The sequence below is a fragment of the Primulina eburnea genome, chromosome 15 (genome assembly GCF_022965805.1).
Source record: "Primulina eburnea isolate SZY01 chromosome 15, ASM2296580v1, whole genome shotgun sequence".
In the NCBI taxonomy this organism is placed as follows: Eukaryota; Viridiplantae; Streptophyta; class Magnoliopsida; order Lamiales; family Gesneriaceae; genus Primulina; species Primulina eburnea.
The window spans coordinates 24,853,009-24,879,095 of NC_133115.1; the positions used below are offsets into that span (position 1 = coordinate 24,853,009).

General features: G+C 34.6%; 1 long non-coding RNA gene across 1 annotated transcript; it reads right to left on the reverse strand.

The window, feature by feature from the left end:
- Window positions 1-22,867: 22,867 nt before the first annotated feature.
- Window positions 22,868-25,069, reverse strand: LOC140814598 (uncharacterized). Its single transcript, XR_012114130.1, has 2 exons — window positions 24,969-25,069; window positions 22,868-23,157 (listed from the first exon to the last, which is right to left on the reverse strand). It is a non-coding gene; the product is annotated as an uncharacterized lncRNA (long non-coding RNA).
- Window positions 25,070-26,087: the final 1,018 nt, after the last annotated feature.

Here is a 26,087-nt window from a genome sequence, read left to right on the forward strand (position 1 = left end):
GTCATGCAGAATAAGAACATGCCACTTGGTCTCTTGGGGTGACGTGTATATATATATATACATGCAACGATATTCAGCTAAGAAAGAGAGGAATCGAGGGAATATTTGAGGAAAAATTCTCCGTAACATTTTAATCGTGATTTGTGCAAAATCCGTCCATTCGATTTTAAATCCGACTTCAGCACCGTGTTCCTATAAACGCAGGCTACAACTGGACGTAAGTTTAGCTACGTTCTGACATGTTTTGAAATTATGTTGTTGTCAGAATTTCATAGGAGTCATATATGATGTTCTTGACATAGTAGACATCATATAATTGAAGTCGGATTAAAGAACGGACTGGTTATGTAATTGTTATGATTTTTGGAATCGATTTGATTGAGATTTCATATCAGATGTATATTGTTATTGAGATTATGACTGGCATCGATATTAATTATGAGTTCTGGTATTATATCTGTGATGTTTTGATTGACGGGGTTATCGAGACAGAATTGTTATGCCGTCGAAACATCAGTTAATTGATATTGATCAGATTCAGTAGTGATTTCGATTATATCGTGATATCGTCGATATGGATTAGAGTGTAGCTCGATTGACATTGATCAGATTTAATTGTGATTTGAATATTGATCAGAACAGGTATTAAATTGAGTTGTTTATTGATATGATATCTGTTCGATTATTATCAGATTGGGAATGGACCGAGATAGAGTCGGGACTTCTTCTTCTTCTTCTGAGCGAGAAGATAAAGGTATAAATTAATGTGGAGTTGGGATTGCACAACTCGAGTGAGGTTTGACTCGAGTTTCCCTAAATCACATACTTTACTTTATTGGATTGATATTTGCATTGAGTTGATGGATGTACTTGTTCTCTTGAATTATAGAAAGCAGGTATGAGATGAATAATCTTGGGACGGAAGTGCCTGATAGTGGTGGGATCGCCACGGGCACATTGCACGATGTCTCAAGATAGGATATTAGCGATAGAGCTACAGTCCATGACGGTTAGGTCAGAACACCGGATGTTTGGTTATATCGAGTAAATAGAATTGGAATTTCTTCTATTACGGAATTCGATATAGGAACACCGGATATTTGGTTATATCGTAATTCGATATAGGAACACCATATTTGGTTATATCGTAATTCGATATAGGAACACCATAATTGGTTATATCGTAATTCGATACAGGAACACCATATTTGGTTATATCGAGTAAATAGAATCACTGTTCCTTCTATTATGGAATTCGATATAAGATCACCACATTTAGACACCGGGATCCCTAGGCTAGGATTGAGTCTAGTCTAAAACGTGGAGTCACGAGTTTGAGTGACAGTTATATTGATTTATATTTATTGATGTTGATTTATGTTCCTGAATATGGTTCGTGTCCCTTGATGATATTGAGTATGTTCCTGATTAGGGTACATGTTTAGAACATGAGATAGTATGGTATTGATTCATGTTCTGATTTTGATACATGTTAAAATGGTTTATTATATGCTTTTATATTGTTTATATGATTGCATGTATACATGATTTATAATGAGAATATAATTCTCACAGGAGTTATCCGGCTGTTGTCTTGTTTGTATGTGTGCATGACAACAGGTGGGACAGGATATGAGTCAAGAAGAGAACGAGGCTGGACTAGATAGCGTGGAGATCCGGGATCAGAAATGGACTAGGATTCATTACTTGATCGATAGTAATTGAAATCTAGTTTTAATAGGAATGAATTAAGTACTAGATTTGTACTGAAATTTTAATATGTAAATTGGATTAATTTACAATACGATTCCGCTGTGTATTTTAAATTTTTTTTATGTCCCTCATTACTTAATTGTTTCATTTGATATTAAAAACGATTAAGGAAACGATTAGCGTCCGGGTCCCCACATAATGGATTGAGCCTAAGAATGCGTTAGAGATTCGTAGTTTCCTAGGCTTGGCAGGCTATTACAGGAAATTTATTCAGGGGGTTTCCTCGATTGCAGTACCACTCACTTCATTGACTAAGAAGAATGCTAAATTCGTATGGAGTGGAGAGTGTCAGAAGAACTTTGATACTTTGAAGCAAGCTCTTATCACAGCGTTAGTGTTAGCCATGCCTGCAGGGCAAGGCAATTTTGTGCTATACACCGATGCTTCTAAGCTCGGTTTAGGCGCAGTACTGATGCAAGCACGGTCGGGTTATAGCTTATGCCTCCAGACAGTTGAAAGTGCATGAGAAGAACTACCCGACTCATGATCTTGAGTCAGATATTGTTGTCTTTGCATTGAAAATTTGGAGACATTATTTATACGACGAGAAATGTGAGATATTCACTGATCACAAGAGTCTCAAGTATTTCTTCACGCAGAAAGAACTGAATATGAGACAAAATCCGATGGATGAATCAATCAGTGAAGGAGGCCACTTGGGAGACCGAAGCAGATATGAGGTATCGCTACCCGGAGTTGTTTGGTAAGACTTAATTTCGAGGACGGAATTTATTTAAGTGGGGGAGAAATTGTAGAGCCCAAAATCAGTACACGTAAAACACATACATTTATTTAAATTGTTACTTATTTATTTAATTTTAAAATAAAATTTAACGACGCATAATTTATGAAATTGCATTATTTTGAATTATTACAAGTTTATGTGATACGCGTTATAATGTTTTTTTAAGTTTTATGTTTCAGGCGATAATTTGATGCGGTATCGAGGAAAAGAGACAGACGACGATTTAGGCGATTTTAAAATGTGGTATTTTATTTCAAGTCAAGAAAGTGTCATTTTGAAATGATTTGTTAAGTTTTTAACATTTTTAAAATCTAATTTAATTTATTAAGTGATTTTAAGATTTTAAACTTTTAAAGTTTAACACATGTGTATTTTAATTCAAATTTAGGGATGTTATTATTTTAGTGGGGAATTAGTATTTTATTTAGTATACTAATTGATTATTAGTATTTTAATATGCTAATTAAACCCTATAATGCCCTCCCCACTAACGCACTAACCCACACACATGTTACTCTCACTCACGCACACATGCACTATATACACACACACACACTTGGCCTATGCACACACACATCTCTTGTACCCTTTCATTTTTTTTGGAGAGAATTTGTAGGGTTCTTAGTTCTTTGTCCAGCAGCCACCCTCCCCTTCAAAGTATTTCAGCAACCACATGTTGATTTTAGCGGCAAAATCAGGCCTCAAGTCGCCAGATCGCTTCTCGCACCGCGTCGTTTCTTTATTCGCCGTATCATGAGTTTTAAAGATCAAATGCACATATATTCTTTCATTTTTGCATCGAACTTGTCATTGTAATTATTTTGATGTATATTGTATAAAAACATGTGTATGTTATGCCAACGTTTGAGCAAAAATGTTTGAAACGATTTTGGATCAAAATTTTGGATCTTAAAAAAAGGAGTGTGCTGTATTTTCGAATACTGGAAATTTTCGGTCGATTTTCTGGAAAACCTTTCAACATATAAAACATACAACGTTTCGATATATTTGATTTTACAGTAAAATCGTAATTTTCTAATAACCAACGAGGGAGATATGATTTTTATTGTAAAACTGCAAAAGCTGTGAAATTTCTGTGTCACAAAACCCGTCACCATCTGTTATTTCGAATTCTCAAACTTATTGGTTGGTTTTCTGGAAATATTTTTAAAATATGATTTGTAGTACTCTATGTGATCTTCGGTTTGACAGTAAATTCGTAATTGTCTGATAAGAAATGAGAGATGTATGATTTTTATTGTAAAACCGCTCAAGCTGTGAAAATTTATACATGATCTTCACGTTTTTCTAAAGTTTTGGTTGCAGGCTTCGTTGGGATCTCCTGAATCTTTGCTGTCGTGGTTAGGGCAGCATATCCAGAGCGTGCCAACGAAGCCCTCAATTTTAAGTATGTTCGACGTGCAAAAGATAATGTTTATGTTTTTGAGTTCTGTAAAATGTCTTGTGACCAAATATGAACGGTTTGGGAGTCGATGAACGTGGCCGAGGACCTCTCCATCCCCGTAAAGCATGATCAAGTTTAGATCATGATTGGAAAGCCTTAACGTATGACCAGGGACCAATCCACCCGGTAAAGCATGACTGAGGATCTCATGTATGTTATAGTGGACATCCCTGCCAACCCAGTACTGTGGTTTAGTCTGATCAAGCACATTTATGTATGAATCACTTGTTTTGAAACATATCTCTATGGAAAATGATAATGTTTATGTATGTGCAAGTATGTTTATGAAAAGTTTTACGATATGATGGCACGTCTATGTTTATGTAAGTACGTTCAAGTTTAAGTTTGTATGAGTTATTTTTAAGATGCATGTGGATTTATTTACATATTACTTGTTATTCTCAGTTTATATAAGTTGAGTCTTTAGACTCACTAGACTTGATAGATGCAGGTGAGGACGAGTAAAAGGAGACGAGGGTGGGGACCAATGAGCCAGCTCGGACTGCACTGAGGCTAAACCCGAGGACCGCCCACGTTTTCAAGAACTTTATGCATGTTTCAAATACTCTGATTTTCATGATATTGTTTACGATTTTTAAACAATACTTTTTTCAAACTTTGTTTGTAATTGTTTTTATTTCAAATATTTTTAGACGAGCAGTTTATATTTATCGCAATTTGAAAGATTATGATTTATTTAAGAAAATATTTATTTTTCCGCAAAATTTCAGTTAGTTTAAAAATAAGGTACGTTACACATATATAGGCTGCATCCGGACTAGTTCAGAAAATCCAAATCAATCTTATCTGCCACATATCAGAATCTCATTTGTATAGTTGGATTTCTCGGGATAATGTAATCTAAAGCAGATCGGGTTATCCCTTTTTAATTCGGTGGATCCCAATAGCTTGATCCCGAATTATCAATTCCTTAATAATACTTAATTAACAACTCTGTAATTATCTCTTAATTTATACTTCATTCAAAATAAAGATTCGGGTCATTACATCCTCCCTCCTTACAAAGATTTCGTTCTCGAAATCAGAAGTGAAGTACAATACAACTGAGTAAAATACAACTCATGATTACAAAGATACAACTCAAAAAAAAAATGTGGATACTCTGAGCTCATACGACTCTCTAACTTCCAAGTCGCTTCTGCAGTACCTTGCCATTTCCATTGCACTAGAACAAGTGGAATGGTCATGTTTCTGAGCTTTTTCTCTTTCCTACCTAGGATTAAAAACGGCTCGACATAAGTCAAATCTTATTCAGGTTGAACATCTGTCGAATCAAGAACGTGCAATTCATCTGCTACATATCGTCGTAGCAACGATTTATGAATGTTGGATAGATACGGCTGCAAAAACAATCGATATGCCAAATTTCCAACACATTCCAAGATCTCGAAAGGTCCGATGAATCTTGGGGCTAATTTTCCTTTGAGTCCAAATCTCATCACTCTGCGGAATGGTGAGACTGTAAGGAAAAATTTTTCCCCTGACTGAAACTGTAGAGGTCTGCGCTTGGTATTCACGTAACTCAATTGACGATCTTGTGCAGTCTTAATTCTCTTTTTAATCAATTCCACTTCATCAATCTCTTGTTGCACTAATTCAGGTCCTTGAACTTGTCGTTCTCCTACTTCCACCCAAACCAATGGAGTACGACAACGTCTACCGTATAATGCTTTGAACGGAGCCATACCAATCCTGCTGTGGTAGCTATTGTTATATGAAAACTACACAAGAGGCAAATGATCATGTCATGCTGGTTTAAAATCCAAAGCACAAGCACGCAACATGTCCTCGAGTGTCTGAATAGTCCTCTCAGACTGACAATCGGTCTCTGGATGATAGGCAGCACTCAGACTCAATGTCGTTCCCAACGCTTTTTGAAAACTTCCCCAGAAACTTCAGGTAAAGCATTGATCTATGTCACTGACTATACTTGTTGGCACACCATGATATTTAAGAATCTCTTGGATGTATAGTCTTGCCATGAGATCGAAACTATTTTCCCGACTATACGGAATGAAATATGCTGACTTAGTCAGTCGGTCCATAACAACCCAAATGGCATCACAATTCTTGGAAGACAACGGCAAGTAGGTGACAAAATCCATCGTCACATGCTCCTACTTCCAATTAGGGATAGAAAAACTCTGAAGTAATCCTCCTGGTAGTTGATGTTCAGTTTTCACTTGCTGACAAACCAAACACTTGACTACAAACTGGTAAACACTTTTCTTCATACATTTCCACCAAAACTTGGTATTCAAATCCTTATACGTTTTCATGCTTCCAGTGTGGATACTCAACTTACTCCTATGGGCTTGAGATAAAATCTAATCTCTTAATTTATAATCTTTTGGAACTACGGTTCTTCCTGATAGACACAAAGTTCTATCTGTTTGGAACACAAAGCCAGATGTTTTGTCTCTGTTAGCTAAACTTGTTAACTTTTTCACCTCCGGATCAGAAAACTGAGCTTCTCCGATTTTGGCATACAACGTCGGTTTAGATAAAATGCTCGTTAGATAATATCACCTTGCGACTAAGAGCATCATCTGTAAGATTCGCTGATCCTGGATGATACTTGATTTCGCAATCATAATCCTTTAACAAATCCATCCATCTTCTTTGGCGCATATTCAACTCTGATTGAGTGAAGATATACTTCAAACTCTTTAACTGTAAAAATCTCAAATCTCTCTCCGTAGATATAATGTCCCCAGATCTTCAAAGCAAACACAATCGCTGCCAATTCCAGATCATGAATTGGATAATTATTTTCATGCTTCTTCAACTGTCTGGATGCATATGCAATCACATGACCATTCTGGGTTAAAACACACCCAAGTCCTTGAAGTGATGCATCAGTGTACACAATGTACCATCATAATCCATATGGCAGAGCAAAAACTGATGCAGTTGTCCAAAGTTGATGCAGTTCATTGAAACTATTTTCACAATCATGTGTCGATTCGAACTGCACATTCTTAAACGTCAGTTGTGTCAATGGTTTGGAAATCTGAGAAAATCCTGAGATGAATCTCCGGTAATAACCTACCAAAGCTAGAAAACTTCTCATCTCTTGAGCTGATTCCGGTCGTTCCCAACTCAAAACTCCTTCATTCTTGCTAGGATCCACTGATATGCCATCTTTGGATATAACATGTCCCAAGAAGACAAATCTGCCGAGCCAAAAATCGCACTTGTTCAACATAGCATATAGTTGGTGATTCCTTAAGATTACCAACACAATCCTTAAATGTTGTGCGTGCTCTTTAAGGCTATGAGAGAATACCAATATGTCATCAATAAAGACAATGACAAAATTGTCAAGTTACTCCTAGAATACTCGGTTCATAAAATCCATAAATACTGCTGGAGCATTCTTCAAACCAAACGACATCACTAGAAACTCGTAATGCCCATACCTTGTTCGAAATGTAGTCTTAGGGATGTCACTTTGATGAACTCGAAGTTGATGGTACATAGATCGTAAATCGATCTTTGATCAAACAAATCATCGATCTGTGGTAACAGATATTTATTCTTGACTCTTACTCGGTTCAATTGTCGATAATCTATGAAAGTCGCATAGACCCATCTTCTTTTTAATGAACAACACTAGTGCTCCCCAAGGAGACACACTAGGTCTAATGTACCCCTTGTCAAGAAGATCTTGTAACTGTTGTTTCAACTCTTTCATCTCTGTTAGTGCCAATCTATAAGACGCTCTAGAGATAGGTGCGGTTCCTGGTAACAACTATATCTTTGCTTCCACTTCCCTCTCCGGAGGAAATCCAGGAATTTCATCGGGGAAAACATCAGAAAATTCATCGACAACTAGAATTTTCTTCACGTTGATTACATCATTTGTTACATCAACAGCATAAATGAAGCCCATTGTGCCTTTACAGCAGTAAACTGCTGGCATTGAAGGTTGAATTCCCTCACTGAAGAAGAACCAATTCTCGTCTCCTTCTGGACGAAATTGATTGAGACATTGATAACAATCTACAGTCGCTCTATAGTTAGTCAATAGGTATGATTCTCATAATACAATCGAAATCTTCCATAGCCAATATCATCAAATTGACAGACAAGTATATTCCCTCAAACTCTAACAAACAGTCTACTACAAGTCGCTTATCTAAAACCTCTTGTCCCATCGGTGTAGACACGAACATCAAAACATCTAATGACACGTAGGATAGTTTATGATTCTTAACAAACATTGATGCTATGAATGAATCTGATGCCCCAATGTCAATTAATACATATCCTAGAATACCACATAAAAGAAAATTACCTGCTATGACTCTCACGTTTTGCTTCTCAGCTTGTTCTTGGTTTAGGGCCAATACTTGCCCCTGAACTCATGGGCGTTGCTAAGATCCTTATGATATTCTACCACGATGAGAATCTTCAGAAGGAAAACCTTTTGTTGCATAGAACCTCCGCCTCCAATCTGATTCTCCAAATTAGGGCAATCCCTCTTCATGTGATCAAAACAGCCACAATTGAAACAAGCACCTGTTACTTTTTGAAAATTCTTTGTCTGGTGATTGCCTCCGCAGTGGCCACATTGCAGCTTTTTCCTACCAAAGCTGTACACCCATACAGAACCGGAGGCGGAAGAAGTTATTGACTTCTTGAAAGACTGACCCCTCGGTCCTAATGAACTAGAACTTTTGTTAGCTTGCATAACCTTCCTCCTAGCAATACTGATCTCTTCTTGACGACAACGATTCACTAATCCTTCTTATGAAGTAGGATTGTCACAGAAAGAAACCCGATAAAAAATCTCATGGTTCAAATCACTCAAAAAGTGGGAATATTTTGCTGCAGAATTCTCACTGATGTGTTCAGCGTATGACAACAGATCCGTAAAATGATTTTGGTAATCCTCAATGCTCGAATCTCATTGCTTAATGGTCAACAGTTCCATCTCCTTCGCCTGACAAAGAGCTGGCGGAAAGTGATGATTGATGAAGGCCTGACGAAAATGTTCCCAACGAATCCGCCCATGCTGATAAACTAGAATGACAGAAACATGTTTCCACCATTTCCGAGCTTTTCCTTGGATCATGAAATCGGCTACCTCCATCTTCTCATCCTCTTCATAGTGCAGCACACGAAAACACTGCTCAATGATATCGACCCATGCTTCAGCAACAGTAGCATTCTCATCTCCGGTCAACGGTGGAGGTCCAATCTTCATGAAATCCATAATGTGACATGGTTCTTACGTCTCCTTTCATCAAGATCTCGGTGATGCCTTCCATCACAATCTCTACAACGATGTTCTCGGCCAGCCTCATCGTCGCCATAACGACCATGTCCCACACTTCTGTGACTGCTTCCATCTCCTGAAATCTGAAAAGAAAACCAAAATCAGCCTCTAAATCCTCAAAACAGAATTACTAATGTCCCAAAAATCTTTGAATGTTCTGATACCACCAAATGTAGAGTCCTTACCCGAGCCACTACTAAACACACTAATAAACATGCAACATTAAACTTAATAACAACAATTAAACAGCGGAAACCAAATACTTAATCATCTTACAACCTAATGAAAACAGAACAATAACAGCAGTCTTATACATTAATACACCCATAACGAAAAAATAATTCAAAACGAGAAAACGATAAACCACATAAAACCTCCACTGGATCACCACCGAAAACCCAACTGCTCTAGCCACTGCCCTGGCCGTCCAAACCGTCTAACTTAAGACCTGCCCCATGGAATGGGGCGTCCAAGATGAAAACAAAGACGTGAACGACAATCGCCCAATACGAGCATGTACGAGTATACAAACTGATATGATACATGCGAAATGAAATATGCTCGGATATCAAGGATCAAGTCAAGAATCTCATACTCAGTTTAGAGGCGCCTGAGTGTGTAGTCTCTGATCTGCCCTATGCATGTTTTGGCTCTCACACTCATCATCAAGACGTGGACCTAAAATGTCCAGGTCATCAGAGCCCGCGGGTCCCGACGAACACTGTAGCTCTCGATGCCCCGTCGTCCACAATACAAAATAGGGCTGAGAGGCCCAAACAAACGAGGTATATCTCAAAATATATCAGGTTCAACATGATATTTCATGCATATTATGCCAAAGTAGTAAAACATGTATCATGCAACAGATAAATATGCAGCATATAAGTGTGTATACAATGTTTGGATATCTCAGTCAATACATCACGTAACTCACTGAAACAACTTGACAGAAAGCACTGAACCTAGACAATACCAACATAATGAAATCAGTATCAAACCAGATCAAACATGCTACAAGTTTCTCCCTGATGATCCTTAAATCACTATTTAAGGCTTTAGTATTATACATCGTCCGTCATCAGCCCGCTGATGATGTCTCGATCTCAGTTCACCGACCCCTCCTTGAGTCTACAATAGCTTTGAAACTTCCCAAGACCAAAGTGCCCTAGAAACTAGCTAGAAAACCTAAGGTATATGGTTAGAACTATTTCTGAAGAATGCAGTGTAGGAAACAAAAGAAATCAACTTCCATTTACAGGCTGCATCTGGATTGGTTCAGAAAATCCGAATCAAACTTATCTACCACGTGTCAGAATTTCATTTTTCTAGTTGGATTTCTCGGGATAATGTAATCTAATGTAGATCGGGTTATCTTTTTTTAAATTCGGTGGATCCCAACAGTTTGATCCTGAATTATCAATTCTTTAATAATACTTAATTAAAATCTCTTTAATTATCTCTTAATTTATAACTCTTTAATTATCTCTTAATTTATAATTCATTCAAAATAAAGATTCGGTTCATTACATCAGCAATCCTAAACCATGATAACAAGTAGTATATATAAACATTCATAAGCAACAACAAAAGATACTTTCAATAAAATAACTTTTCATGAATATGCATAAATTTAAACCTTTTTATTTTCATCATAAACATTTCCTTTCATCATATACGTATTAGATCGTTAATTGTGATTTTCGTTTCAGCTGTAGGTCGATAGATTTATCTACGTATAATAATGGTACTAGGTGGAGGGGATATCAGCGACACTCTCATCCGTCAACTGAGTCTTGGCCTTATCATCATATCATTGTAGTCACAATCAAGTCACCTTCTTCAACCTTTCATCATTTTCATCACTTATAAAATTCGTACATATATATCATTTTTCTTTTAAACCAAACATGCAACACGTCTTTTAGAATTATAAATTTTCATCATAAAATTTCACAAACATTCAAAATAGACATTTTAACATTCATTGATGCATTCAGGGCAATGCCGGGACATCGAACATTTTTCAGGTGTAAAATGACCGTTTTGCCATTGAAATCCTTTCCCAATTTACCCTTAGACCTTAAAACGACTACCAAATCCATCCAAACTTATGATAAGTCCTTAAAATTCACTCATAAAAATTTCTTAGACGTAAATTTAAATTCCTTGACTGATTTCTCAATTCATTTTAAAACTTAAACGTATGTTTCTATTTTAACCCGAATCAACTTGAAACTTAACCAAACCTGAATCATAGCTTATTAACACCTGACCACACCATATGCAACCCATGTCAATCCAATTGAACACTTGAACAAGCCTAGGACAGCTACTGAATTTTTGCACATAATTCGAAAACCCTAGCCCTAAGCCATCTTTGAGCCCTTCGACCCTAGCTCTTGACCGACCTGTCCAGCCCTTATGAAACCATCTTAGGACCACTCTCGAGCCCTTAACCATCTACTGCACCAATCCCTACTGCCCTAGAACTTGCAGCCCTAAATCCGTGCACCACCTTGCCTCACGCGGCCAAACTTCACCCTACGACCCTTCCTCCTTACACTAGCCTTTCCTCAATCCATCTAGGACCATGAATCGACCACCTAGGGATCCTCTATACGTGACCTGAACGCTACTAGCGACCGCACCCTTCAAGAGCCCTCAATTCGTACCCTAGTTTTCCCCCAAACACCAAGCCGTGCGGCCCCTATGTTCATGAACCCTAACCAGCCTGAACCTTGCAAATTAAGACCCCTGAACCTACTGAAATTCATCCTTTTTCATTCCCATACCATGGCAGCCCCTTATTGCATCAAGGTAGGGGTGTCAAAATGCAAGACGACCCGTCAACCCGACACGACCCAACAGGAAAAAAATCAGGTTCGGGTTGGTTTTTTAGGGTTCGGGTCGGGTGGGTTCGGGTTAGTGCCACGTTAGACGGGTTTCGGGTTGGGTCACGGGTTGACCCGAAAACTTTTTTTTTTGAAAATATTACTTATATTTTTATATATTGTATGTTTGAACAAAATTTATTGTATATTTATATGATAAATTTTCATCATTTAATATTTATTTAGTATAATTTCAATTTTTTAACAATTTTTTATTTGATTTAGTAAATATGCTTTAATTTTCTATGATTAAACTTTCAAATTTAAATCAAAAATTTTGTTATTATATGTTAAACTTAAAAAAAAAATTTCTTATTTTTTTAAATTTTTTCATTAATTTTTTTTTAAAAATAAATAAAATTCGGGTTATGCGGGTTAGACGGATTGAGTCGGGTTAGACGAATTCGCGTTTGGGTTGTGGGTTTTCGAGTTGCTTCGGGTTCGAGTTGAAAAAAAAAATAAAAAAATTTCGCGGGTTGGCCCGAAACCCGTCCCACCCTACCCGGTTTACACCCCTACATCAAGGACATGAATTTAAAAGAATAAAAACTCAAATTTCATCATTTGCAAGCCAAAAAAACGAAACTAAAAGGAGGGTTTTATTTTTTCATGCAAAATGATTAAACACACATAATATGGTGTGAAAGATGAAGGAAGATTAAGGCGTTTTTTTTGCGTATTTTACGCACGAAAAACGATTCGAGATACGAAGAACGTTGGCGGGAGAGTGGGATGAAACCTTGCTGAATTCCCTTCAAAACTTACGTGAGTTTGATCTCAAAAACCATGTGTGTGTGTTGCTGATGGAGAGTCCTATGGTTTCTTGGTGTGGGGCGTGTGTATTAGTGTGTGTGGGTTAGGGTTTTGGGGCTTTTTTGATTAAATAATAAGGTACAAGTTTAGGCCCAATAACATGGGTATAATAGGTCCATTAGATAGTAGCAAAATTATTTCGTTTAGGGAAGTTTCGAAAATATTAGCCGAGCTCTCAAAAAGTCCCTATTTTCGTCAAAAATCGAATATCAGTTTAAAATAAGACTCGGCGTGTAAAAACACCTCAAAGGTTGCCATTTTCAAAAATATCATTTAAAATATACCACATATTACATAATTAAAAATAATCATTTAATAAAAATATTTTCCCTTTACGGTCCTCAGTCTCCGTTTCTCGATCGCGTCTCGAATAACTTTTAAAACACAGTTTTATGCATTCTAGTAGAAAAGCATATATAAACATGTAAACATGCCTAAGACATTCAATTTATGCAATTAAAATGGTTTAATTCCATTTTTGTTAGATTTACATGCAGTTAGATTATGTTATCGTATTTTGGACCTTATAATTTATAAATATAAAAAATATTATAATATGTTAAACCTATATTTGTTTAAATTACTAACAAAAAAAATCACTATATAATAAAATAATTTAGCACTTTTTATTCAAATGAATATTTTCAGTTTAAAAGAAACTTTTCATAACAGTTTAAACGAAGAATATGATTTACCTGAAAATTTAGATTTATTGAATAAGTGGACTATTTCTAAGATAGAATCTAAAATGATCTATAAGTTAGGAACCTTTGAAAGAATTGGTTTTAAACAAGTAGTTAAAACTACAGAATCATCAGTACCTCTTCATAATGAAGAAATGATAATTAGATTGTTAAACAATAAAGATATTATGCCTTACATGAAAAATTATAAATTTATTCATATATGATTAATTCAAATTGCTTTTAGACCTTTAACTTTAGAAGGTTTACCAGAAAGCTTCATAGCAGCTTTAAGAGATGGTAGAAATTTGAATTGGAAACAATCCCTTATGGGAATAATTCAATCAAGTCTGGCTCATGGTCCAGTATATTTTGATGTTTATCCAAATTTATCTTTATCTTTATCTGATATTAATATATTAGATTCTTTAACATTAAATGTTAAAACCCATGGTTATAATTATACTCCTGGAACAGAAGTAATATGTATCTGTTATCGTATTTATTATAAACCATTATGTACACTGAATCCTATGTGTAAAAGAATAGATAAAAAATTAAATGAAACTATTCTGATAGAAACTAATTTTAATAGATCTAATATCACAACATGTAGATCTATAAAATGGGAAGAAATAGAATTTCCAGAAAACTGGATAATTGAACAAGCTGTTCCTAGAAATCCTATAATAAATAGAGATTTACAACAAGTTATTCAAAATAATGAAGGATCTGTTCAAATACAGTTTAATAATGAACAAAGAAGATTATTACCCTCTTCTGTTTATGCTAGATCAAGATCTAGTCATTCTTTTATTTCTGCTCTAGATTATATGGTAGATATACCACAAACTTCTAGAGCATCTACTTCTCAAGTTAGAGAAGATTTAGAATCTACTAATACAGTAGATGATTTAATTATAAATAAAAATAATATTGTTCATAAAAGTAACTTTCAAAAAGTTAGAGAAACTGATACAGTTTCAGAAATGAATTTTAGTATTTAATGGATAATAAACCTAAAATTGATTTTACTAAAGGATCTTCTGCTAGAGCAAAGATCAATGCAGAATTTTATTTACCCAAATGGGAATCTTTCAGAGATTGGTACTTTAAAAGTTTTTCTGAAGAAGAGTTTGAATATATTGTTTCAACATTTTATAAATATTGTGAAAACCAGAATAAATTAATACATTTTGTTCCTTGGTTTTTAAAACATTTATTATAGATTATATTTCTATTCTTGAAAGAAATTGAAGAGTTTTATAAACTTATGTCTCAATTTCAAGATTTAAATATTAATGTTTTGACTAACAATAATATTTTAGAATTCCTTAAAATGATTAAGGATCCAATATTAAAATCTATTATTATTTATCAAATGGAAAATACTGCTTCAACCAGTAACAATGATAATAACATTCTTGTTAAACAAGAACAAGCTTATTCTATGAAAGAAGTAAAAAAATCTTTTACAGAAAAAATATAGTCAACAAAATCCAGTTACTATACATGATTTAGTTAAAGAGATTGATAATCTTAAAGAACAAGTAAAAATTTTACATAATAATAATAATAGTTTAAATTATCGTATTTCAGTTATTGAAAATAATAATAATAATAATTCAATTTCTGAAAGTTTTGAAAATATTCAAGATATTTCATTTCCTGATAATAATCAGAAACATTTATCTGTTTTGAGTATGATAATATCTCAAAAATAGTATACTAATATTACTTTATTAATTGATAATTCTTATAAAAAGAATTTCATTGCTATGATAGATAGTGGTGCAGATTTAAATGTTATACAAGAAGGATAATTCCTACAAAATATTTTCATAAAGTACTCATTCTCTTTCTCATGCAGGAGGAGAACTTTTAGAAATAAATTATAAATTACCTAAGGTTTATATTTGCAAAGATAAAAACTGTATTCAAACCAGTTTTTTATTAGCAAAAGATATTTCTAGCCAACTTATACTTGGTCTTCTTTTTATTTATCAAATATATCCTTTAACCTATGTTGATGAAACAGGTATAATAGGAACTTTTCAAGGTAATCCTATTTCCTTTAAGTTTATAACTAAACCTGTTCATAAAATTTTAAATGAATTACAAGAACAGATTGAAAGAAAAACCTTTCAAATTAATTCTTTAAAAGAAGAAATAAAATTTATTACAATTGATGAAAAATTACAGAATCCTAAATTACAGGAAAAAAAATATTCCAACCAAGGCTCGTCCTTGTCAAATGAATTCTGAATATTTAGAATTATGTAAGAATGAAATTCATTCTTTATTAGATAAAGGTTTAGTAAAACCTTCTCAATCTCCTTGGTCTTGTACTGCTTTTTATGTTAATAAACATTTTGAGCAGGAAAGAGGAGTTCCTAGATTGGTAATAAATTATAAACCTCTGAATAAGGTTTTAAAATGGATTAGGCATCCTATTCCTAATAAAAAAGATTTATTAGACAGATTATTTCATGCAATTATGTTCTCAAAATTTGATTTAAAATCAGGATTTTGGCAGACTCAGGTAAAAGAATCTGATAGATATAAAACTGCTTTCAATGTTCCTATAGGACATTATGAATGGACAGTAATGCCATTTGGCCTTAAAAATGCCCCTTTAGAATTTCAACAAATAATGATGATATTTTTTTATAACTATAGCAATTTTATAATTGTTTATATAGATGATATTTTAGTATTTTCTAATGATATTGAAACACATTTTAAACATTTAGAAATGTTTAAAAATATTGTTATTCAAAATGGATTAGTTATTTCAAAATCTAAAATGATTTTGTTTCAAACTAATATCAGATTTCTTGGTCATATGATTGAAAAAGGAAAAATTATTCCTATTCAAAGAAGTATAGAATTTGGATCAAAATTTCCTGATATAATAACTGATAAAACTCAGTTACAAAGATTTTTAGGGAGTTTAAATTATATTTCTCCTTATATTCAAAATCTTACTAAAGATTCTGCTATCTTATATGATAGACTTAAGAAAAATCCATTACCTTGGACAGAAAAGCATACTAAAGCTGTTCAGATTATTAAAAATAAAGTTAAGAATCTTCCTTGTCTTATGGTGGCAAATCCTTTATGGGATAAAATTGTAGAAACAGATGCTTCAGATATAGGTTTTGGTGGAATTTTGAAACAAAAAGATCCCCAAACTAAAAAAGAATATCTTATAAGATTTTATTCTGGGAAATGGAATAATGCCCAGAAAAATTACTCCACAGTAGCAAAAGAAATCTTAGCTATTGTTAGATGCATTTTAAAATTTCAAGATAATTTATACAATCAAAAGTTTATTATAAAAACTGATTGTAAATCTGCAAAATTTATGTTTAATAAAGATTTCAAACATGAGGTTTCTAAACAAATGTTTGCAAGATGGCAGGCTCATTTATCTCCTTTTGATTTTGAAATCATTTATAAAAAAGGTGAAGATAATCACTTACCAGATTTCTTAACTCGAGAATATTTATCTTAATGTTTTCATTTACAGATATGTACTCTCGAGGCAGAGGAGAATCCTATTATAGAGGGCGAGGTGGCAGGGGAAAACCCCCTAATATTACAGCACAACATGGCAAACAGAGGCTAATAGCCCAGAACTTATCTAGTTCATCAGCCAGTAATACTGAGCAGGATACTGAATTATATAATGAGTTTCAAGAATTCTTAAAACAAAAGCAGAAGAATAATACAGATTCTCAGTCTTCAGCATCATATGCTAATATCATCAAAGAAGATGATAATGATTCAGCTCTTTATACAGAGACTAAACATCGTGAATTAATTATTCTTATAGAAGAAAAAGATCTCCAATGGGAAAAAGCTCCATGGACTATCATGGATAGATATTTAACAAATACATCATATGTATATGGTGCTTATAAGCAAAGAGGATTTTATGAAAATCTTCTCATTTCTACAAAAAGTGTTGATATAACTTACTTTTTTAGTAATACTCAACAAAAAAGAAGTTATAACTTCTCAAAATTCATTATCAAAAAGATTATATCTATTGAGGAATGAGGTATATCTCCATTAGTTGAAAAAGAATTTTATTCTGAACCTCATAAAATGAGTTTCAAATTCAATTTTTGGGATAATGTTGAAAGTTTTAATAAAACTTTATTTTATGAAAATGAAAAGAAGAAACATACTTGGTTTCTGAAGTTTTGTGAAAACATTTTTCACCATCCTATTCCAAATTGGTTTTACATATGGTGGAAAATATTTGGTCCATCTGCAAAGATTTTGCCAGAGGTTTTTATAAAACCTATGAATATATACATGGTTAAATGTGGCCCCATGCATAAAGAAATCCTTTTCTGATCATTGGATTGACGGCAAGACTTTATGTCTATTCTTTATGGAATTTGGAATTCCATGGATCTGGAGATGGCAACCAGAATGTGATTATACTGAGGAAGGAATCCTTTGTTTAAAAAGAGTCAGTTATACTAAATTCTGGGATAAAATGTTACGAGAAGATCCAGCAACTGGAAAACTTCATGGTCATGAAACTCTTCTAAATATGGAGGAAAAGATTTCTTTATATCAGAAAGAATTCCAGAATCAACAGGAAAAAGAGAAAGACTCCATGAGTCCTTTTAAGATTCTTACTCAGAAATACTCTGAGATTTTTTCTAAAGAGAAAATGATTGAAGTTTATATTGAGGAAATGAAAAAAGATCTTTTCCAGAATATTGGATGCTCAGATTCAAAATCAGATAAATCAATGGCTTCCGAATCAAGTGATAATCAATTCATACATCTAATGAAGATGCATGATGCACATGATCCAGATGAGGATATTCCTCAATTATCTCAAATTGATGATATATTTGAAAATTTGAAGAAATCTCTAAAAGATAATATCAAAGATGACTAGAGTCGTTGATAGTGGAATCTCACTATTCAAGAGTTGGTGGAATAACACATCATGGAATATCGTGACAAAAAGTGGGTGGCATATCACTATTTACTTTCTGAATTTTGTAACAAAAGTTACTTTTGCTTTAATAAAGCATGTACTATTTTTATTTTAAGATGGAATCCGGGGTTTGATGTCCGGCTCTTCTATCTATATATAGGTTACTTCTGTGTTCTTAGAAGGAGACGGTCGAGTTTGCTCCCCTCTCTACTCTCTCTTGTATTCAACCCTTCTGAAGTAAATCAATAAAAGTTTGAAGTTCTGTTTACAACCTTGTAAGTTTACTGTTTTTATTTTTTGTTTTTAATTTTTTTAATTTTATATTTCAGAGATTAGCCTGAATGATAGGCTAAAGCATTCGTGCTAAATTATTACCTTACTATGACATGATCTATATTTATTTGTAACTTGGAATCAGATTGATATAATAAAAGATTTATTTAAATTTCTGGAATCTAATGTAATATAAGAGTCTTTGGTTAGAACATAAGGTAAGAAGATGAACCAGGAATTGGTGAACACAAGGTTCGAGTTTATCCGGGGAAAAATAAATTCATGTTGTAGCCCTTCAGCCTGCTTAGCCGAGAAATGGCGTTTAAGGCGTTTATGGGTGATTTTTATGAATTTATGATTCCTTGGGCCCTCGATAAATCCTCTGTTGTTTAATTTCTCTGGTATATCTTTCGTAAATCCTTTTATGTTTTGTAAAATTCCAAGCAAGAATCTTATATTCATTATTATTCTAGAATTTAAATTTCTCCTTTTCTTAGCTCAATTTGAGTTGAAGATGGTATATAGGCTGGAAACCAATAATCTCCATGTGTGCGAAAGCCACTAAGGAAAAGTTTGGTAAAACAATGCCACGTATCAGATTCCTCTTTGATTCCGAGCCTCAGATGGTATGGTGTAAGGTATTTATTATTCATTGAATAAAAGATATAAATATATTAACATTAATATATATGTATATTTATATATTTTTATAAAAGGTATATAATGGCGGGGATGTATTGCGGGTAAACTAAATCTCAAGATACATACCGGACCCACTTGTAGACCGGCTTCACTAAGTCTAACACGTCCCAGCGGGCCAAGTTTAACACGGCTGGGTCTAGATTTAAATGTGGCTCATTGCCATCCTTATAACAAAGAACAAATACATAAACAAATGTTTCAACATTTCGAAAATGTCATGTTGCAGTAGAATGTCGCGACAAATGTAAAAACATACGATGGACATATTTCGAAATATAGCTCAAAACATATCATAAACATCATATAACAATTGAATTTCATCTTCTCTTTCATGGTTTTACTAATCAATACCAAATATATAATTTCACTATGTATCGATCATATCTTATCATATTTCACTATTTCTTCCCCATTTCCAATTCGAATAACAACAATGCTTCGAATTTAGAAATTGAGCAAGAAGACTTCTCAAGAAGAAATGGAACGAAAAGATCAAATAACAAAAGAAGAATATAATGTTCGATCGCTTTAAAACACATACAAATTATTTTAAAACTAAATGCATATTTGCATCTTTTATTGACCACAAATTCATACCATAGGAAACCATCAGATCTTGTTTGTCTCACGTGCGGAATTTGAGAAATAAAACCCGAAAATAAAGAATAAACTGAACACCGAGATTTACATTGAAAACCCTAAAAATTATTAGGGTAAAAACCACGGGCAAGATGAAAAGAATTCCACTATAATATTTTGTGGTGTACAACTCACTCATTGTGTTTCCAAAGAGAACACACACTCTCTTAATACAGGAGAACAAACACCTCACAAAATATTATAGAACTAAGCACTCAAATGCTTATAAGATGAGAGAAAACTCGAAGAATGGATGATTTGAAAATGAAGGAATGAGGCACATATTTATAGGAGAATTTTGAAGTGTGAAATAGCGTATAAAACGTGTTCCGTTTGAACGCATCATCCGAAATTTCAGAATACTTCATCTGAAATTTCACCGTGCCTTATCATCACAGGAAATGCATTTAATGCATTTCCTATTTTACCGACATTTCTCCTACTTGGAGATTTTATTGAAAATCAAACACATCTCCATACATCCTTTCAATCTTGACATTCCCTGCTGCTTATGTTTCCACTAGACCATTTGAGGATCTACATCAATCAAACATATCGGTGTTCACTGGCTTGGTCAGAAAATCAGCTATGTTTTCTTTCGTATGGATCTTCTGCATATCCACGCTTCCTTCTTCTACTACTTCTCGCACAAAATGAAATTGTACTCCAATGTGTTTCGTCCTTGAATGAAAGACTGGATTCCTTGCAATGTGCAAGGCACTCTGACTGTCACAAAACAAAGGAACATTCTCTTGTTTTTGTCCGATTTTCTCCAATAACTTTTAATCCATATTGTCTCCTTGCAACCTTGAGTAGCTGTCATGTATTCTGCCTCTGTTGTAGATAACGTCACAACTGTTTGCAGTTTTGAAACCCAGCTTACTGCTCCCCTCGCAATTGTAAATACATAACCAGTAGTAGATTTCCTCTTATCAAGATCACCTGCATAATCTGAATCGATATAGCTCCTGAGTGTAAAATCCGATCCTTCATAACATACTGCAACATTCGAGGTAGCCTTAATGTATCTAAGGATCTTCTTAACAGTGCTCCAATGCTCTCTTCTAGGATTCGCCATATACCGACTAACTGCTCTCACTGCTTGAGCAATGTCCGGTCTTGTACATATCATAGCGAACATCAAACTTCCCACTGCTGATGCATATGGTACTTGAGACATTCCATCCTCTCTGCTTCACTGCTAGGCCACATCTCGGAGGATAAATTGAAGTTAACAGGAAGAGGGGTCGAAATTGACTTGCTATCTTGCATGTTCAAGCGTTGCAAGACTTTCTTCAAATAATTTTTCTGGGAAAGCCAAATCTTTCTGTTACTTCTGTCTCGATGAACTTGCATCCCTAGAATCTTGTTTGCTGGTCCCAAGTCCTTCATATCAAATTCCCTAGCCAACTGTGCCTTCAATCCTTGGACATGATCTTTGTTGGGGCCTGCTACCAACATGTCGTCCACATACAACAGCAAAATGATATAATCACGACCAGACCTCTTGAAATACATACAAGGGTCTTCACTCAGCCTGTTGTATACAAGGCTCATGTTATAGGAATCAAATCTCTTGTACCAACACCTCGGCGCCTGTTTGAGACCGTACAAAGATTTGTTTAACCTGCAAACCAAGTTCTCTTTGCCTTTTTCCGCAAAACCTTCTGGCTGGAGCATATAGATTTCTTCTTCAAGATCTCCATGAAGAAATGCCATTTATACATCTAATTGTTCTAGATGTAGGTCAAACACCGCAAACAATACCAGCACCACTCTGACTGTTGTAAACCGAACCACAAGAGAAAATATCTCATTGAAGTCAATGCTTTCTTTCAGAGCATACCCTTTTACCACCAATCTAGCACGATAGCACTCCACTTGGTTATTGCCATCACGCTTGATCTTATAGACCCATCTGTTTCTAATGGCTTTCCTCCCTCGTGGTAGTGTAACAAGATCCCAAGTTTTATTCCTGTCTAATGCCTCCAATTCTTATTGCATTGCTATCATTCAAAAAGATACATCCAAGATTTGAGTAGCCTCGTGGAAACTCAATGGCTCACCATCCTCTAATAATAGACAATATGCAATATTGCTTTCAGTGACATAATCTAAAAGCCAACCTGGTGGTCTTCTGTCTCGAGTTGACTGCCTCACATTGGAAACCTCAGACTCAACATGTTCTTGTTCTTCATGCTCTGGTACTGCTTCACAAGAAACTTGACATTCGTCCGTCTTATTTTCCAGCGGAAAAATAGTAGTTTCTGAATTCGGCGTGCCTTTGTCTCCCTTTACTTTATATTCCTCGAAGATAACATCCTTGCTGATGACAAGCTTGTGAATAGTTGGATCCCAAAAGAGAAACCCCTTTACTACATCAGCATAACCCAAGAAGATACATTTTCTGGATTTCGAATCTAACTTTGATTGTAACGTCTCACTCATTTTTAAAATTCTACTGGACATTTTTTTTCTTAAATAAAATCCTCGCATTTTCGAAATATCATTTAAAATAATTGTCTTTATTTTACAATAAAAATATCACAGTTTAAAATGACCAACATAAAACATAAACGTAAAGGAGTAAAAATCGTAATAGAAAAATATAACATTTTAAAATGATCTTAACTATTTGTCAGTAAAAATAGCGCAGTTTAAAATAATCCAACTCGTCTAAAATCATACGTAAACATAAACGTATAAAATTCTTAAAATCATCAACGTATGAAAATATTCATCTACTCTCAATCTAATAAATCGTAATGCGGAAAACATGTGGTCCTCGGGTCATATCACCGCACCAGGTCTGCCTACTCAGAGTTCGGCACCTCAAGTCTCCTCATCATGAAGCTCACCTGCATCACATACGCCTAGTGAGTCTAAAGACTCAACACGCCTGCACCGTTAATAGCAAATACATATACATAGCACACAGCAGTGAAAAATACCATACTCAACATACCTTTCATGAACTTTAAAAACGTAACATAAATGTGTCGTGTAAAATCATGACGTGTCAAAACAGCTCATCGTTAATCATCATTCATCATTCATCGTTGATCATTTATCGTTCATCGTTCATCATTCATTTATCATTCATCATTCATCATTCATCGTTTATCATTGGTGAATTCAGTTCATTAGAGGTGACTATCGTACATCATTTACGATGGATCCATCATACTTAGAACCGCGGTACCCGGCGGCTGTCGGACAATCAGTGACAGGATCACCCATCCATTGTGCCTAGGCCTCATCATCAGCATTTACATATACGTCTTAACCATCTACATATACTTCGATAGCCACAACTAATTCAAATCATTCAAAACATTATAATTTTCATCACTTATAAAAATCTTGAATAAATGCAATTTTTCTTAAATCCAAGCATGCGACGTATATCTTCATAAAATCTTAAAATCGTGATCATGATGCATGAACATTTAAAATATCATAAATTTGTGCTCAGGGCACTGTCTTGACCAAAATCTCATCCCGGGTGCAAAATGACCATTTCGCCCTTGTAAACCCAAAAATTACCGTTTTGTCCCTAGACGTAAAATTTCACGTCTTTGATATTTTCTTAATTCCATTGACTATAACATATCCCAAATAATTATTTAAGCCTACATGAACTTTCCCATATTTTTATTTGGCTTAAATCGATGACCTTTAAATTAATATTTAAATATAACATAATAATGCGATTTAATCCCGAATTAAATCAAACCTTAACATAAAATTCCAAAATTAAAATCTTAGACTTCTAATAATTATTTGAGCTTAAATATAATTTTTCATAATTTTATTAAGGTTAAATCTAGGCGTTTCATTTAATCCTTTAATTAACGTTTCGTGCGGCGATTAAATCCCGAATAATTCCAAAACTCATTATTTTGATCCGAAACTTACCAAACACCTTAAAATATCCCAAAAAATATTTGTAAGCATTCCTAGATGTAAACTCGAGCCCGTTTTACAACTTAACCGATTCGTTTTAATACTTGGACCGGGGTCCCGGTTTTAACTTGAATCGACTCGAAACTTAACCAAAACTTTCCCAACTTTTTATCACACCTTAAAAACACTATAGGGTTCCTAAAACATCAACCTCAGGCCCCCAACCCTCGGCTGATAATTCCAGAAATAATTAAAACTCTCGGCCCCTTCTTAATTTGCAACTTCATGCACTTTTCTTTCCAAAGCTCACGTCCCTAGCCTACCCCGACGGCACCAGCCCTTAACCAGTCCACCTTAGACCTAGACCAGCACCTACTGAACCTACATGAGTCACGGTCCCAGCCACATGCAGCCTTCTAGAGTCCCGAACGCTAAAGTCCATAAATTACTCCACCCGAGTCACAAACCCCAAACGTGCGATCTACTAACACCGGTGGTTCCAGCATGCGTTGAGCCTCTCCAAACCTTGTCTCAGACCCACCAGGGTCTGATCCGTGGCTCGGAATGGTCCTGGCGTTGCTGGCCCAACCCCTATACAAGATCTCCCCTAAACCGAAACATACAAGGGACTCCACCTTCGATCTACAGCAACCCTTCTCAAGCCTCGACTCCAGCGCTATTTTCCTCAAACCGTGACATGCCTCAGCCCTCTAGCATCAGCACACGCAGGCCCCATTACACCAAGATCACAAACATGAGTTGGATGCAAAGCAAATGTAAGTTTCATGCTCAACCGAAACATACCCGTAAAAACGATGCATGAACTGAAAAACAACGTGAATGGCACACATATAAGCATGTATTATGGCGTAAATGATGCAGAAATAATGTACATGGCGTGCCTTATGATGTATCAACTCAAGAGGAATGAAGAGAGGAGCACCGGATAGCCTTTGATGCATGAACCAACAAACATCCGTGGCTTTAAATTGGTGCTCCCATTACTTTTCTGAAACCAAGGGTCCTGAATTTTTAATGGGGTGTCGGTTGTTGTATAATATAGATGTAGGGTAGTTCTAATATAATAATTGAATTATTAATTAGTAGATAAAAGACTTTAATTGTTTAATTAGAAGTAAAAAAATATTTAATCCCAATAAACTTAAAAATAAGCCTATTTAATTCAAACACACTCTTGGAAAATATTTCGTTTTGGAAAGTTTTTTAAAATATTAACCGAACCCTCAAAAAGTCCCTCGAATCGATAAAATTTGTGTATCGTAAAAATATAAAATCATGCGGGTAAAATACCCCAAAAATCTTATAAAAAAATACACTTAAAAACAACTTATATTAATTAATAAAAATAAATCATGTAATTAAAATAATTTTCTTGAAAATCTCCCGGTCTCCGCTCCTCGTTAGTGCGCGAAATGAAACTTAAAAATCATAGTGCATGAACTTTTAAAATTTCATGAATTAAATCATATCATGCAATAATAATGCATAAAATACATAAAAATAATTAAACACAATTTAATAAAACAAAAACACATTTTATGCTTTAAAAGAATTTAATAATTTGCATGTATGTGGTTTACGTGGACTTTTCGATTTTCGGGACGTTACATTGATCTTTCTTGCTCATTGTACTAACATACACCGGACTTCCAAATGTATGCAAATGAGAATAATTTGTCGGCTTCCCGGTCCAAATCTCCATCGGAGTCTTCAGATCAATCGCCACTGAAGGTGAACGATTGATAATATAACAAGAGTTTTTGACTACTTCTGCCCAAAATGACTTGTCTAGACCCGCAATCCTCAACATAGCTCTTGTTCTGTCCAACAAGGTTCTATTCATCCGCTCCGCCACTCCATTCTGTTGAGGTGTGTAAGCCGTCGTGAACTGTCTTTTGATGC